Source organism: Pipistrellus hanaki (assembly GCF_964339955.1).
Source record: "Pipistrellus hanaki genome assembly, chromosome: 2".
In the NCBI taxonomy this organism is placed as follows: Eukaryota; Metazoa; Chordata; class Mammalia; order Chiroptera; family Vespertilionidae; genus Pipistrellus; species Pipistrellus hanaki.
The window spans coordinates 136,311,150-136,327,358 of record NC_140504.1 but is presented as its reverse complement, the minus strand read 5'-3'; positions in this window follow the sequence as shown (position 1 = coordinate 136,327,358).

Genomic DNA, 16,209 nt, shown 5'->3' with positions numbered 1-16,209 from the left:
TCTTGGGCAAAATTTTTCGCTGTAAAACTGTATGGAACAGAAAATGAAAACACTATACGTGCCCACAATCCAGGACAGTACTACCGATCATGGAATTTTGTTCTATTTACCAAATCACCTGGACTATTTGCCAAGCCCTCGTCTCCTCTACACAAGTTCTGTGGCTTAACAATGAGAGAAAGTGGGAAAATGCGTTGGGGTTTCAAAATGCTGCTTTTAAAATTTGCCCCTGGATCCTGGTGACTTTGCTCAGTGCTGCTTTGAGTCATGTGAAACACAACCTTGGGTACTACTCAACCGACACGTGTGCCTCAGTCGTGTTTTTAATGTCGCAGTACAGCATGGGGTGAAGAATTGGGGAAAGATGCTTCTCATTTACTTAATAATCTAATCCTGCAGACCAAAGTGCTTCACATCTCTGCTCTATGTCAAAGGGTTAGAATGGTAATTTATACATCAGATTTGTTTCGACCTGTAATTGAAACAATAGGCTTAAAATAGTAACATGGCTATATTTCTTGTAGGGTAAAATACTCAATTCCAGGATATTGTTAGGATCCTGATTATGAACAGTGTGCTGCTGCACAAAATAATCCACAAAATCTCTCATATTAATGTGCTATATTTAGAAGCATAGGCCTGTTTTAAACAACAAGACAAACAAAACAAAAATCTGGAAGATTGTCCACAGCTGAGCATGACAAAAATACCCCCTTGAAAGGTAAACTTCAAGAGCTACTGTTAAAACACTGGGTGCACTATTTTTCTGTATAAAACTTATGGTTATTTTCTATATCTTCAAAAGGGATCTATTCAGGTTCAACATCATATGTATGCTCAAGTCTTTATCTGGTGTTAACTCATAATCTCACATGGGTTCATAACTGAAGTAAGTCACTAGTAATTATTTTATCACTTGTAACAATTTGCTCAGAATTCCAAAAGAACTCGATTTGCTTTCTTAATGAGTCTGCAGGCTGACCCTACACCTAAGTTCTAAATAACATCCAATAAATCAGCATAGTTCCATGTCTTTCTGTTTTCACTAAAAAGGAGAATTCACAGATGTTTCTATTAGCTTTTATAAAAATTCAAAATTCTCAAACTCTATCTTGAATCGAAATTTTCTAACACTGGCTCATTTTAATATTATAGATTTTTGTTCACATTCTTAAGTGAAAAAGCATTCAATTACTATTTAGCCTTTAAATGAGAAACTCAGGTAACTGAACTGCTCACTTTTCTAAAGTCCTTTAACAGATCAACTTCATATAAAGGGGATGTTTACCTAATCTTTTCCCATATTTTATAAGTGTTCTTGCTAAAAAAAAAAAAAAAAGAGAGAACTTCTATAGGATCCATGGGAAACTGCTTATATAAATATAAAAGCACCATATATACTCATAACTCCTTTGGGTGCTTGAAGCCCATAACAGCTACTCTTTTTGGTCTGTTTTAATGGTTAAGCTGGTTGAAACTGAGCTTAAGTATATCCCAATGGAACTCCCCTAAGCTCACACCTCAGAAACTAATGTGTTGGGTTTTCGTTTCATTTTTTTTTAACCACACCTTTAATATAAAGGTTCTTGATACAGTAAAATCAGTTATTTACAATTTTTTATTGTCCACCTACCTTTTTCCCTGCCACACATTCCCCATATAGCTAACTAGCTGTAGTGAGTTCTAACAGTTCACATGGCATCCTGCTTTTTCATAAAGGTATGGGAAATATGCCTGCTGTCAGTATTTTGTTCATTTTTTTAAATATATTTTTTATTGATTTTTTACAGAGAGGAAGTGAGAGGGACAGAGAGTTAGAAACATTGATGAGAGAGAATCATTGATCAGCTGCTTCTTGCACACCCCACACCGGGGATGTGCCCGCAACCAAGGTACATGCCCTTGACCGGAATCGAACCCGGGACCTTTCAGTCCGCAGGCCAGCGCTCTATCCATTGAGCCAAACTGGTTTCGGCAGTATTTTGTTCATTTAGAGGTGACTCATCTGTCTCTCAAGGCCTTGAGTTACTTGGGATGAGGAAAGTTTAAGTTCCTGCAATATGATCTCTGATATTAAGGAAGAGAAGACAAAATCTTCACATCTCTTAGTGCCATTTCCCCCAAGAGGAGTTTTGCTGTTATTTTTCTCATTCTACTGTAATCAAAGTTCATTTTTAAGTAGTTTATTTTACTCTCTAATTTCATAACTGATGAAGAGTAATGACATGTTTACTTAAATAGCATTCATGATCCATCTTTATGCAAACTGTCAGTAGTACTTAGTAAAGAATAAATAAATTTTAATATAATTTCAATTTGTGTTTAGAGACTAAGTTAAGATTCAGTTCACATTCTCCTATCAATACTAAATGTGATCATGTTATTCAGACAATTCACATTTGGGTAGGATCTCAATAACTCAGGGCAAGGTTCCACACTAACCCTAGATTAGCAAAACAACACAGTTGTTAGTGAAGGAGATGTCTCGAAGCTCTATGCTTTTCTCACCTTTCCTTGTTTGTTCAGACACATGGTAAGAAAATATGGACCGTCTCAACCAGACCTGCCACTGGTTTTTCAGATTTACGCTTCAGTGATACACTTCTAATACGATTTCAAATTAGGGATCCACTCTTAACTTCATTTTCCCAAGCCAGTCACTGACATAGGTAAATCCCTAAGTTTATTTGGGGTAGAAGGAAAAGGATCTCTCACCCCCAAGGAAATTTTTTTTAATTAGAAGACCTTGAAAAGGGATATATACATTTGAACTTAATTTCTTGACCATATTAAAAACAGTTATCATGCATGGTTTTTAATGTGATATACATTTGTTTTCTGCTAATTACCATTTCCCCTCTCTCCCCCTCACCTGATTCTGTCTCTTTAATGACTATTTTACTAGGTTTGAAATCCAACGCCTTACGTGCTCACTCAGTTTTCCCTTTGCCTTATGTTTTCTCTCACTGTCTGTCTGTGTTCAGATTGTGTCAAATGCTGGCAAAACCTCTAAGACTGTCAAGAAAATGCTTGAAAGTTGATTTGTCATCGTGCAAATTTCATGGTAAAATGTCTTAATGTTATTTGGCTATGTAGTACATAGGAACAGAAAATAACTTAAATAAAGTCATTTTTGTAATTTAAAATTGGGATTTGTCCCTTTCTTACTCGTTTGAAGAACTCCTGTTTACCTTTTGCATTGCTGTTGTGTTTTTGCATATTCTGTTACTAAGGCTCCCTGTACTCTGCAGGAAATGGGCTGCATGCATTCTTCCACTTTGTGTTTAGCCAGTTTCTGCAATTGTGACTAATTATTTCCTTCCTTAATTCACTGTACTGCATCTACCCAAGGTGCCCCTGGAGTTTCATTTGGGTAATTAGTGCCATAATATGTAATCTGGAGTGCAATTTCTGTACATTTGCCAGATCAGATTGTACAATTGCTGTCCAGCCAGCCCAGCTTTCTGTAAATACTTGGTAATGACTGTGGTTAATTAAAGGGATCAGAATGGTTCTGCACAGCTAGGAGGACTCCCTGATTAGCCGCATAAGCTCCAGGGGTAGGAAAGCCTTTTATAAGAACACTTGTGCCACTCATACAAAAAAGTTTGATTGGTAACTTTTGAAACTAAATTATGACTTTGCATATTTTTCTATAGTCACTTGTGACTTGGTTATTTTACTGATAAGCAATTGATAGTCCTTTGAAGAAGGACTACTAAGATGAATGACTGAGTGTGGCAAAAGGGACCTTGAATGTGGGCATCAGACAGTTGGAAGGCGTTGTGGTGAGAGTTCTGGAGAAATTTTGGACAAGAACTGAGAAATGCAATATATGTAAATCTTTGAATACAGGTTACACTTTAGATTTCATATGTGAACACATTTGAACAAAGCAAGGTGCAAAAATGATCAGTATGCCATAGTGATAGAATGTTTTCAGAGTTTGAATATTTTGCATAAAAGACAGCATTAAGCAAAGATGTTCACACCAAACATCTAAACAAATTGGCCTTTCTCATTACTGTGATTCATGGATTCTTCTATAATAATTATAAAGTTTGGGAATAAGTGGAAGGTGGACTTTCTCCTCAGTTTATTTCTTTAATTCTTTAAGGAATTAATTTCATTTCAAAGTTACATCTAGACATCATCATTTTTAAAAAAGTGTTTTTGTTCAATCTTCTTAGTGGACTCGGGCAAATTCTTGGGGAAAGTGACACAAAGAGGCAACATGTAAGTTTTGCATTTTATCTCTCTTCCATAGTTGTTCTTAAAAATCAACTTCCCAGCAGTGATTTTGATAAAGAAAACATAACATTTCTTCTATTTGATATGCAAAGATTCTTGAGGTTTCCTTATAATTTTACATAAACTATGTGGAATAATTTTGTTAAAATAATACTCCAAGTAACATTTGGACAGCTTTAAATATATCATGTTAGTTTAATCAAATAATAATTAAAACCAATGCAAAACATTAAGGCATACTCATTATAGGTTTGAATACTAAATGTCCACAAATTTATGCAATAGCTGTTGAGTTCCATTTGTGCCTATTGAGTTATATGTATAAATTACAATTCTTAGTGATTGAAATTGCTTTATGAAAAATACTTTGTAGCATAGCCAATCTCAGCAAAAACCTGAAAGCGCATGTACATCAATGATCTCTAAGTGGTGTTAAAAAAAAAAAATCATCCTGACATTTGTTAAAATGTTAAGGGAGACTTTATTCGGGACTTACTATTTTTCAGGATTTTTTTTCTTAACTCTCCCCAGGTCCCAGCTTTTGGTGGTGTGACTCAGACTTTCTGGGTAGTCACTTTCCGAGCCTTAAGAGCCTTAACAAGGTCAGCACCCTAACAGATTTAGTTTTTCTATGCAACCAGAAACAAAGACAGGATGTTGACAGCCTTTGTTTAATGAGAAAATGTTTAAAATAAGTTCATGCTTGTGCAACTGAAAGCTGGAGATTTAGCTTCAACCCAAACTGCTCAGTCTAACCATTTAGCTACATAAATATTTTGTCAGGTCCAGATAACCTGTGTCAAATGGGAGATACAAAGAATGCCGCGGGAATCACATACCTGATTTACATTACATGAGACTTGTTTATTGAGGGGAGGGGGAAATGGAAGTGTGGGGACAGAAAAGTAATTTTCCTTCTACCCTTCTAAACCCTTCTGGCTGGACTAATAATCAAATTGACATGAGACAGATTAACAGAAGAAAATGACCAAATTAATTATGTATGTATATACATACAGGGGTTCCATAAGACTGTGAGACCCAAGGACTTAGTGGATAGTTGAGGCTGGCATGCCATTCTGGACTAATGAGAGGGAGGGAGGAGTCTGGAATTTCAAAAGGAGCCAGGCGATTCACAGGTAGATGAGAAAGAGCAAACAAGTGGAAATGTTTTATTTGGCCAACTGAGGACAAAGGGCCGCCGAGGGGAGTCTAGCACACCGACCTTGCTGGGCCCTCTCTGCCCTCCACGTTAACCTCGTACACGCTGAGGGGAATAGCCAAGGCTCCCTTCCTGGAGCAGCTTTTCCTATTTGGATTTTTTAGGCAGGCAAGGAGGGGTGGGGGTAAAGACAAAACAGAGAACTTCTTGCGTTTGTTGGAATTTCATTGTTTTTAACTTGAAATGATCTACACGCCATGGTGGCACTTTCTGGAGAAACTAGTTCTGGACCCTGCACTGACCTGGGAGCCTCCTGGAAAAAGGTGCTCAGTACACTTCCTGAAATTCAGGCTGCTTTGCCCTTCGGATTCTTCCAACAACAATGTTAAAACAAGCAAATCCCAGTATGGCAAATCAGCTAGACAACTGTTTTTATTTTTTATTTGTTTTTTTTATTTTTTTAAATATATTTTATTGATTTTGTACAGAGAGGAAGGGAGAGAGATAGAGAGTTAGAAACATCGATGAGAGACAGTCATCGATCAGCTGCCTCTTGCACACCCCCTACTGGGGATGTGCCCGCAACCAAGGTACATGCCCTTGACCGGAATCGAACCCGGGACCTTTCAGTCCCCAAGCCGACACTCTATCCATTGAGCCAAACCAGTTTTGGCTAGACAACTGTTTTTAGATAACTTTCCCTAAATCACTGAATATAAAACTGCTAAAATATATAAATAGAAAAATAAAAGTTTTCTTAAAAAGAAACTTCTAGTGACTTTTGAGGGCTTTAATTATAAATCTGATCAAGAAGTTGCATCAAAAATGTCTGAAAGTTGATCCCAAAACCTTAGGTAATGGCATACTTTTTTTTAATCCTCACCCGAAGATATTTTTTTCCATTGATTTTTGGAGAGAGTAAAAGAGAGAGGGAAAGACAGAAATATCAATGTGAGAGAAACACATGGATTGTTTGCCTCCTATACATGCCCAACCAGGGCCCAGGCCAGGGAGGAGTCTGCAACCGAGGTTTGTGCCCTTGACTGGAATCAAACCTGGGACACTCCAGTCTGCAGGCCAACACTCTATCCACTGAGCCAAACCAGCTAGGGCTGATAATGCCATTCTTAATAGCACTGACTTTACCATAGTAAACAATGGTAAGAACAGAGTGGCATTCTGGGTTGTTTTAAAATCCTTAGGCTCATAAACATTTTTTTACGTATATTGGAGGGGGGGGGGGGGATTACATAAAATTTTATCTGGAACTATATAATGCTTTAAATAAGCCAAGCAATAAAGGATTTACAGTTTATCTGTTTTATTTGAATTGATTAAAACAGGAACCATACAGTATTAGATATTCATAGAAATGCCCCTTCTATATTTAGTTCTGCCCATCCAAACACAATTTTGGCTCTTACATTAAGATCCATAAGACTTTTTAAAGAATTTTAAGACTTCTTTAGAATTTCTCTAAAACTGTCTACTTGCCTATGTGTTTAGGGTACTATGGTTATTTTAGGCTTACCATATCTCTCAGAGTTGGAGACCTAATAAAAGCAGAAACCAACCCATATGCTAATATATATTAAAACCCTGGGTTGTAACGACCAGTAACGACTGGAGGCTGACCAACTGGAAGTCAGTGCTGGCCCTACTCCTAAGCAATCAGGCAGGCAGGCAGAGGGGTTAGGGGTGATCAGGTAGGCAGGCAAGTGGTTAGGGGAGATCAGATAGGCAGACAGCCAACGCTGGGCTAGCCCCACCCCCAATCAAAGAAAGAAGGAGGCCCAAGCCATTGCACCCAGCCTGTCATCTGCTGAGGGAGGCCATCAGTGGCAGGGGAGTGGGGATAGCACTGCACAGATGATAAGCAGTGGCAGCGGCAGGGGTGGGGCCAGCTGCCTGCAGCCTGGGGAAGGAAAGCCCCGATAGGCCCTAATCTCAGGCCAGGCCTAGGGACCCTAACTGAGGGATTTCAGTTTGTGAGAGGGTGCAGGCCGGACTGAAGAACCATCTCCCTCACCCCCGAATGCACGAATTTTCATGCACCAGGCCTCTAGTTTATCTTTATATTTCACTAAAGTGCTTCCTCTTGTTACTCATACAAAATGATCCCTGAAACAATACCGTTGATCAGTCAGGAGATCTAACTCTATTCACTGAGGGTCTTGAAACTGTGAAGGACCATTGTTCCTGTCCAAATTGGTTTCTGGATATATTATTCTCCTGGGGCTTCTATAGCAATGTACCACACAATGCTGACTTACAAACAGAACAAACAGAAATGTATTGTCTCGGTTCTAGAGCAAGATGTCAGTGGGATTCATTCCTTCTGAGGGCTGGGGAGAATCTGTTCCAGGACACTCTCCTGTCTTTCGTTGGCTTGTTGGCAATCCTAGGTGATTCTTGGCTTGTAGGTACATCACCCCAGATCTCTGTCTTCATGTTCATATGGCATTCTTCCTGTGTGTGTCTATCTCTGAGTCCAAACTTCCCCATTTTATAAGTACATAGTCATATTGGACTAGGGCCCACCCTAATGACCTCATCTTAACTTGATAATTGCAAAGACCTTATCCTATACTAGAGGCCCAATGGACCAAAATTCTTGCAAGAGTAGGCCTTCCTTCTTGCTGCCAACACCGGCTTCCCTCCAGCACCTGGGACCTAGGCTTCCCCACGCCCCTCTCTTCTCCCCGCCATCAAATTCACAAGTTTTGTGCACCTGGCCTCCAGTTTCCAAATAAGGATGCACAGATATTGGGGTTAGCACTTCAACATCTTTGTGGGGGGACACAATTCAATTCATAACACTAGGTAAGGTACTTCTCTTTTTTGATGAACTATTACATTCCAGGTTTATTAGAAACGTAGACTTTTTAGCCCTGGAATATTGGCTAATCCAGAGGTTTTCAAATAGAGTCCAGGGAGCTCTACCTCTCCAATGAAGTATCTCAGGCGGACTCAGGGACTGCATAGGGTTCCTATCTGTTCCAATGACAATTGCCATATGACAAACGGTCCCAAAACTTAGTAAGGTGAAGCTCTTTCATTATACTCTCAGCATCGGTGGGGAAGGAATTAGAAAGGACATCACACAGACAGCTTATCATCTCTGCTGCACAAAGTCTGAGAACCTCATTGGGGAAGACTCCATGGCTGGGAGCTCAAACCATCTGCAGGCATCTTTACTCCTGCGTCTGGCATTTGTTCCCGGCTGTCGGCTGGATCCTCAGCTGGACGTCTCTGTACAGCCCCGGCTTTCTGACAGCAGGGTGGTTTCCAGAGTCAGAGGTTTTACACGGTAATTTACAGTTTCAAAGCAACTATTCCTACATATGGAGACCTTTTGACCTAGCCTTGAAAGTCACATACATCACACTCAATTTGTTGAAGCAGTCATAAATCTAATGCAGTTCAGGGCTGGAGGAGAGAGGACACAGACCTCACCTTGTAATGGGAGGAGGGCCAATGCTACCTCGTAAGAAAAACGTGTGGAACAAATATTGTTGCAGTCATCTGTGAAAAGTACAATCTGTCACACAATCCACACCAACCTCTTCAACCATTGGGCAGCATCTCTCCCTGGTTCTTTAATATTTATTAGCAATTGTAGGTAAGAAACACAGGATCCCTGTGGATTCTTGGAGGAGAGGTGGAGGTGGGTGGCTGGAGAGCAACCAAAGAACTTGTATGCATATATGCATAACCCCTGGACACAGACAATAGGGTAGTGAAGGCCTGTGGTGGGCGGCAGGGATGGGCTAGAAAGGGTTAACGAGGGGGGGGGGGGGAAGGGAACACATGTAATACTTTCAACAATAAAGATTTAATTTTTTTAAAAAAGACTGGATTCACGGAGGCCAAGTAATACATAAATTTCACACAATCTGTTAGCATATCCAGTAATTATTGTAGAAAGCTAAAAAATTGAAAAAGCTAGTAGTTTTTTTTCACCTATGTTTTAAATTTTTTTTGCTTTTAATTTCCTTGTACAAGCTTGGAGAGTTTTGCAGAACTTCTATTATGAAATAACTGGAAGAAAGCCATCGTTTTGTTTTACTGAATCACCTTTGCAAAATCATCAACTTTTTGACAGAGTTCAAACTAGTGCTTTCACAGATTTTATTCGCCTGTGGTATGCTTCTCCCGATGTCAGCCAAAATTTCCCGAGTTGCTCAGAGACGCATGTGGACACATTCCTGCACACAGCTTGGTCTGTGACTCACATCCTAAAAAATAAAGAGCTAATGTGCTAATTAGACCGAACAGCAGAACAACCGTCCAGACGAAGCCGGGATTGCGAGGGCCAGCCGGGCTGCGAGGGACTGGGAGGGCTGAGCTCCCTTGCACGTATTTCGTGCATCAGGCCTCTAGTAAACTAATAAGAGAAAAGGTCTCATCCGTGTCTGAGGTGGAAAGTCAAGAGACCTGGGGAGTTGCGGGGGGCGGGGGGGGGGGGGGGGGGGGGGGCTTAGCCAGGTATCTCAGCTTCTGTTCTAATCCAGGCTCAGGGTCTGCCCAGACCGCAGCTCCCTGCCCCCTCCCCAGCCTCACCACCCTTCTGTGACTGGAAGAGAGACAGCAAGAGCAGGTCTCAGAAGCCTCCAACCCCTGGCTTTGCGGCAGCCTCTCTGGTAGGTCCCATCCTTCTAGCTCAGGAGGAACATTGTGGGGTTGGGAAAAGTTTTCTAGGAAACAATTACTCACAAACAAAGGGACCAGAAAGGTTTAAATGAATGACTCGCAGCTGGGCAGCCTGCCCTAGGGCGGCTCATATGAACTGAATCTGTGTAATGCTGCATTAGGATCGGTGCTCTCCCTCCAGCCTCATAAATCTTTAAACCCATTTATTGAGGGCTCCCCTCCCCTGTGTTTACTCTTACAAAATCCACCCACATATTAAGCTCATTCAGAAAGAGTAAGGATTTAATAGCACGTCTTTCGTCAGAAGGTTTTACCACAGATGTCAGCTGGAGTCTGGGTGTCTCTTAAGATGTAAGTGGCATTGGCCACACCCCCATCCCATGCCCTTTGGGAGTCCAGTACCCTCCCCAAGCTTTCCTGACTTCTGGTGTGCTCATGATTTCAGGCTGCAGGCTGTTGGTTCTGAAATTCTGTTTCTATGAAACATCTTCCACTCATCACTTCACTATTCAGTACCTGTCTATAGCTGAAAGGCGATTCCACTCTGTTCCTTGATTTCCCCAACAATCACACCAGGCTTTTGTGCCTGTTAGAGCCTTAAGGAAGGTTTGGAGAGACAGCCAAGCATTCACGATTGCCATGCAGGCCTTTTTAGGAACCCATATGGTACAAGCCCTTCAGCCCCAGAGTTACCAAGCCACCCACCCCCTCGCCTCTCCCAGCCCTGTTCCACAGCCTCCACCTCCAATTCCTCACTCCCAGTGCAGGGCAGTGTAACTCCCTCTCTCATCTCCTGGGCTCTGCTCTCTGCCTCGTCACTCTCACCCTTTCCCCCTGGCAGCTTATCAAAGTTTTTCTCAACACACTTCCATCCCTGAGAGGAATGTTGGTGTCTGCTGTTGCTTCATCAGCCTGTTTGTTGCAAGCTGTCTGTCGCTCTGAGCTGCATTTCTCTGCCTATTCCTCCTGTCTTCTTCCAAATTCCCCACCTTTCCCCTCGGCAAATGCCAAATCTGCATGTATCCTCCTCAGCCCTCTGTCCTCTCTTGTCCCCACTCCAGCCTTGGTGACTCGTTTATTTTCAGAGCGAAGTCTGCAGCCTTTCTATAGTAACCCCCGGATCTCTACCGCTAATTACACTCCTCTACCTCTCACCGCCAGCTGTCTTCTGGCCAGGCCCACTTTTCTGTCATGTCAAGCTTAATGTGCTGAGAGGAAACTTCATCTAAGCATAGCTACCGTGTTTCCCCGAAAATAAGACATCCTCCGAAAATAAGACCTACTTACAGGTTTCCTTCTGAATGAAATATAAGGCATCCCCCCAAAATAAGGCCCCCCTAGGCTAAACATGAGAGATTTGGTCCACTGATTCTGAAAGAAATGAAGTCACAAGAAATTCACCAGGAAATTCAGGAATTGGATTGTTATGATGATGTTCCAGAAGATGATGACATGATTGTCATTGAATAAATGAGTAAATTCTTGATACTGTAGGATTCACAGTTTGTCTGGTTTGTTTTGACAACTATCGTACTATTGTACCGTATACAGGTAATAATTTTTTTTTATTTTCATTTAACAATAAATGTATACCGTATTCTTCTTCATAGAAAATAAGATATCCCCTGAAAATAAGACTTAGCGCATCTTTGGGAGCAAAAATTAATATCTATAAGACACTGTCTTATTTTCGGGGAAACGGTACTATAAAGGCAACAGCCGCCTAGCTTACATGGTCTCCCCACAAGCCTCATGTCTTTCCACCCTCACTTCTGCCTCTTTCCATTGCTAGGCCAGTTCTCCAATGGGTAACTTGTATAGCTCGGATTTTATTGTGCCTGTGCTCAGAAACCTTCCCTTGTCTTTTCAACATAGCCTGTGCACCTCTGCCTGCCTTTCAAGACCCACCACAACCCAGGCCTGACCTGCGTGTCCAGCCCAGGCCTGGAATCCAGAGTGAATTCAGATCCTCACTTTCCACGCACCTGATGTACAACCTGGGGAAGGTTAATGTAAACTCTCCGGTCTCTGCTTATGTTAAAGACATCCGGATTTTGGCAACTTCCCAGGAAATACTAAAGCATTAAATATTCTAATGCTGGCACCACCCCAATTCTGTCCTCACTAAACTGTAAGTTTCTTGTTTATCAGCAGTCCTGGTTCTGATCAAGGCAAAAATTGCCTGCATCCTCTCCACAGTCAGAGCTATTTGCACGGTCTCAAGGATATAACCTATGAGTTGACAGCAAGAAAGTAAAATAAAGTGACATTGGAATAATACATACAGTCAGCCAAGTAGATGCTTAGCTATGTTGGGAAGCCGTTAGTGGGGGCTGTGAGGAGAAGGGGGTGGAGTTAAGGAAGGATGGCTTGTTCCCTTTCCCTCAAACTTCAAATGCTGCCTGGTCACTGGAGATACAGGCACCAAGGGCCAGTGCCCAAGCTCCGGCTGCCTCAGAGCATCTGCATTCAAACCAGCGTGTATGTCCCCGCTCTGTCACTGGCCAGATGTGCGTTGTGTAATGAATCACTTAGCTCCTTCAGTCAGAGTCTCCTCGTCTATAAAATGTCCTGGAATGCCCATCCAACAGGCTGCTGTGAGGGGCGGTGGTGTGATGTACATGACGTGCCTAGCTCAGTGCTTGCACTCAAGAAGTTTACCAGTAAACTCATGGATACAGAGAACAAACCAATGGCTGACAGACCAGAGGAGAGGAGGGAGCTGGGTGAACAAGGTGAAGGGATGGAGAAATACAAATTGCAATTACAAAATAGTCACAGGGATGTAAAGTACAACTTAGGGAATAAGTCAATAACACTGCAATAGTTATGTGTACAGAGTGCCAGGTGGGTGCAAGACTTACCCAGCGGATCACTTCATGAGTTATGTAAATGTGTAACCACTGTGCTGTACACCTGAAACGAACAAGATATTGAATGTCAATCATAACTGAAACATAAAAACGAAGAAAAAGTAATTTGTTAGTATCATGATGACTGTGACTGAGCTCTGGATCATTTAAAATGCAGCCCACAGTATATTGCACATGTTTCTGAAGACAGCATTTATGGAACACCAAGAATGTGCTTGGCATTGCTTTACAGGCAGTAAGCGTGTCCCTTTGCCAGGAGGACGGGGAGCATCCCGGGGGAGTCGCGGGGAGCATTTACCGTTGGGAAGCGGGATGAGTGGGATGGCAAGTGCTTTCTCCACCAGCCAGCGTTTTCTGAGCACATTCCAGGTAGCAGACGCTGTTCCAGGTGTGGAGGAACTAAAATGAATAGGGTCTGTGTGTTTGAACCGTTCATCATCTAATAGGAAAAGACAGCCATGTGTTTATTCAGTAGGTACACCCAGAAGCCTGTCCACACAGGAGCACAAGGGAGGCTTTGGCTGGATTCACCTGGCGGTGGGCAAGGTTTCAGGAGGTGAACCTGAGCTGAGTCCTGGTGCAGGTGAACCCCAGGCCGAAACGAAGGGGCTGTGGGGAATGAGCACCGAGGCCCGAGTGACCACGTAGTATCATCGGAGGGCTTGGGTCAGAGAAGGAGCAGGGGCCCTTGTAATGGAGGTGAAGATGGAAAGGAATCTTAGGTCAGCTTGAGGGTGTCCTGTACGTGCCACCCACCCCAGAGAGCTCTTTCGTTTATCCTTCAGGCCATGGGGGCGGGAGGGAATTCAAACCCATCCTCAGTTACATGCAAAGCCCAGATCATCTTAAAGAGCTTGTTTATGACCTTCCTTTCTGTTTTCAAATCCTTGTAAAAAGAAAGGAAAACACACACACACACACACACACACACACACACACACACACACACACACATACCCGCATCCGGTCTTGCCAGAAAACCAAAGGCTGCAGAGAGAAGGCCAGAGTAGGCGGGTTGGCAATGCCCAGAGCAGCCTTGGCCACGCAGAAAGGGACGCACAGACGTGAGGGTGCTGCTTTAACTTGTCCTTGGCGTGAGGAGACCCGGGGCAGCCATCCAGCAGGCTCTTTCTCCTTTGTGCCTGCCTCTCCCTCTTTTTTAAACACCCTGGTTTCTTTCTTTGCTTTGCTGCCATTTTTTTTTTTTAATAGTCCAGCTGATTGTGGGAAATCTGCCCCGTGCAGAGTCTGAAAAGTCATAAAAGAAACCACTCAATTAAACAGAATTCTGAGTGTTCTCCTCAGGGCCAACCTCCCCTCCTCCCTCTGGCCCTGCCCCTTGCGGGGCCAGGGTGCTCTTTGGAGGTGCCAGGGTCTCTGGGCTCAGGAGGATGTCCGTGGTGTGTATGTGCCCTCCTCTCTGAAGCCTGCTCCTGGGTGGGCCCAGGCTGCCTGCTTGAGTCACGGGGCCGCTTGGGTCAGACCAGAAGGTGTGGAGGAGGATGTCGCTTGGCTCAGCCGAGTGTCCCTGTCTGACCTCTTGCTCTTTTTCTGTCCCAGTAGGAAAGGTGGGGCCTTCCTGTCCCAGAACTTCCCTTCCCCTTTCCTTTTTTTATAGCACGGAGCCCTGTCCTGCCTCCGGGGAGAATGGCACTCGGTGTTTCCTATGAACAGCACTCAGCAGGACCCCTTTGATCTCAAAGCCAAGGGCTTTGATGGGCCTGCTGGGAAAAGCGCAGTCTGAAAAGCCAGGGCCAACCCTCCCCCTGATGGTACCATTTCTTAATGCATTTTGCACTCCCAGCCTCCCCCAGGGTGAGGCTCAGGTTCTGGCAGGACCTCAGCGAGCTCGCTATGGTGAGAGCATTTCTGTCCCCCGAGTTCACCCTGACTAGACCCAAGGACCCCCTCACTCTTCCAACCACCTTCAAACATCAAGCAAGCACTGCCCCTCTGAGCTGGAGACTGCCCTCACATTGGCTGTCAAGAGGGACCAGGTAACACAACCTGGAAGTGAAGTTCATGTCCCAGTAGGATCGGGCCTAAGTGGGCAGTTGGACATTCCTCTCACAGTCCAAGACTGCTTGCTCCCAACTGCTCACCTGCCTGCATTCCTGATTGCCCCTAATCGCTTCTGCCTGCCAGCCTTATCACACCCTAACCACTCCCCTGCCAGACTAATTGGTGCCTAACTGCTTCCCTGCCATACTGATTGCCCCTAACTGCCCTCCCCTGCAGGCCTGGTCACCCCTAACTGCCCTTCCCTGCAGGCCTGGGCCCCCCCCCCCCAACTACCGTTTCCTACAGGTCCAGTTGCCCCCAACTTCCCTCCCCTGCTTGCCTGGTCACCCTGAACTGCCTTCCCTTGCAGGCCTGGCTCTCCCAACTGCCCTCCACTGCTGGCCATCTTGTGGTGGCCATCTTGTTTCTACATGGGGGCAGCCATCTTTGATCACATGGTGCAGCCATCTTGTGTGTTTGGAGTGATGGCCAATTTGCATATTACTCTTTTATTAGATAGAATATATATATATATATATATATATATATATATATATATAGTGTGTGTGTGTGTATATATATATATATATATATATATATATATATATATATATCCCTGTGCACAAATCTGTGCACCAGTAGCTCACCATTGGCTCACTGCAGCCCTCCAGAAGCTCTTCACCTGCTGCCCCACCCTCTTGTAGCTCCCCCCGCACCTCCCATAGCTTGCTGCTCTGCCCCCTCCTGTAGCTTTCTGCTGCCCACTTGTAGCTCACTCCCCCACCCTCCTGCTGATCTGTGATTCGGTTGTTATGCATTCGGTCATTCTTCTTCACGATATAACAACCATTTGCATATTACATCTTTATTATATAGGATATATTTGTATAGAAAAATGGGAGAGTTACACGCCAAATGCAACAGAGGTTGTCATTTGGTGATAGGATTATGAGTGCGTTCTCCTTTATTCTTTTTTTTTATTGTTTTTTTTTTAAGAGAGAGAGAAACATTGATGAAAGAAACATATATCAACCCCACCTCCTTCACACACCTTGACCAGGGACTGAATCCATAATTCTTTATACATATTAGTGTTTAACTTTATTCTTCTATAAAATATATATATACTGTGATTTTTTTTTTTAATTTAAAAGGTAAAAGTATCCTGGACCTGGTGCTCACAAATGCTCTTTCTGCTAGCAACATGCTGTCTCTCCTCAGGGAGATTCTGGAAGACTAAGGATAACATAAACTTTTATAGGCTTTTAT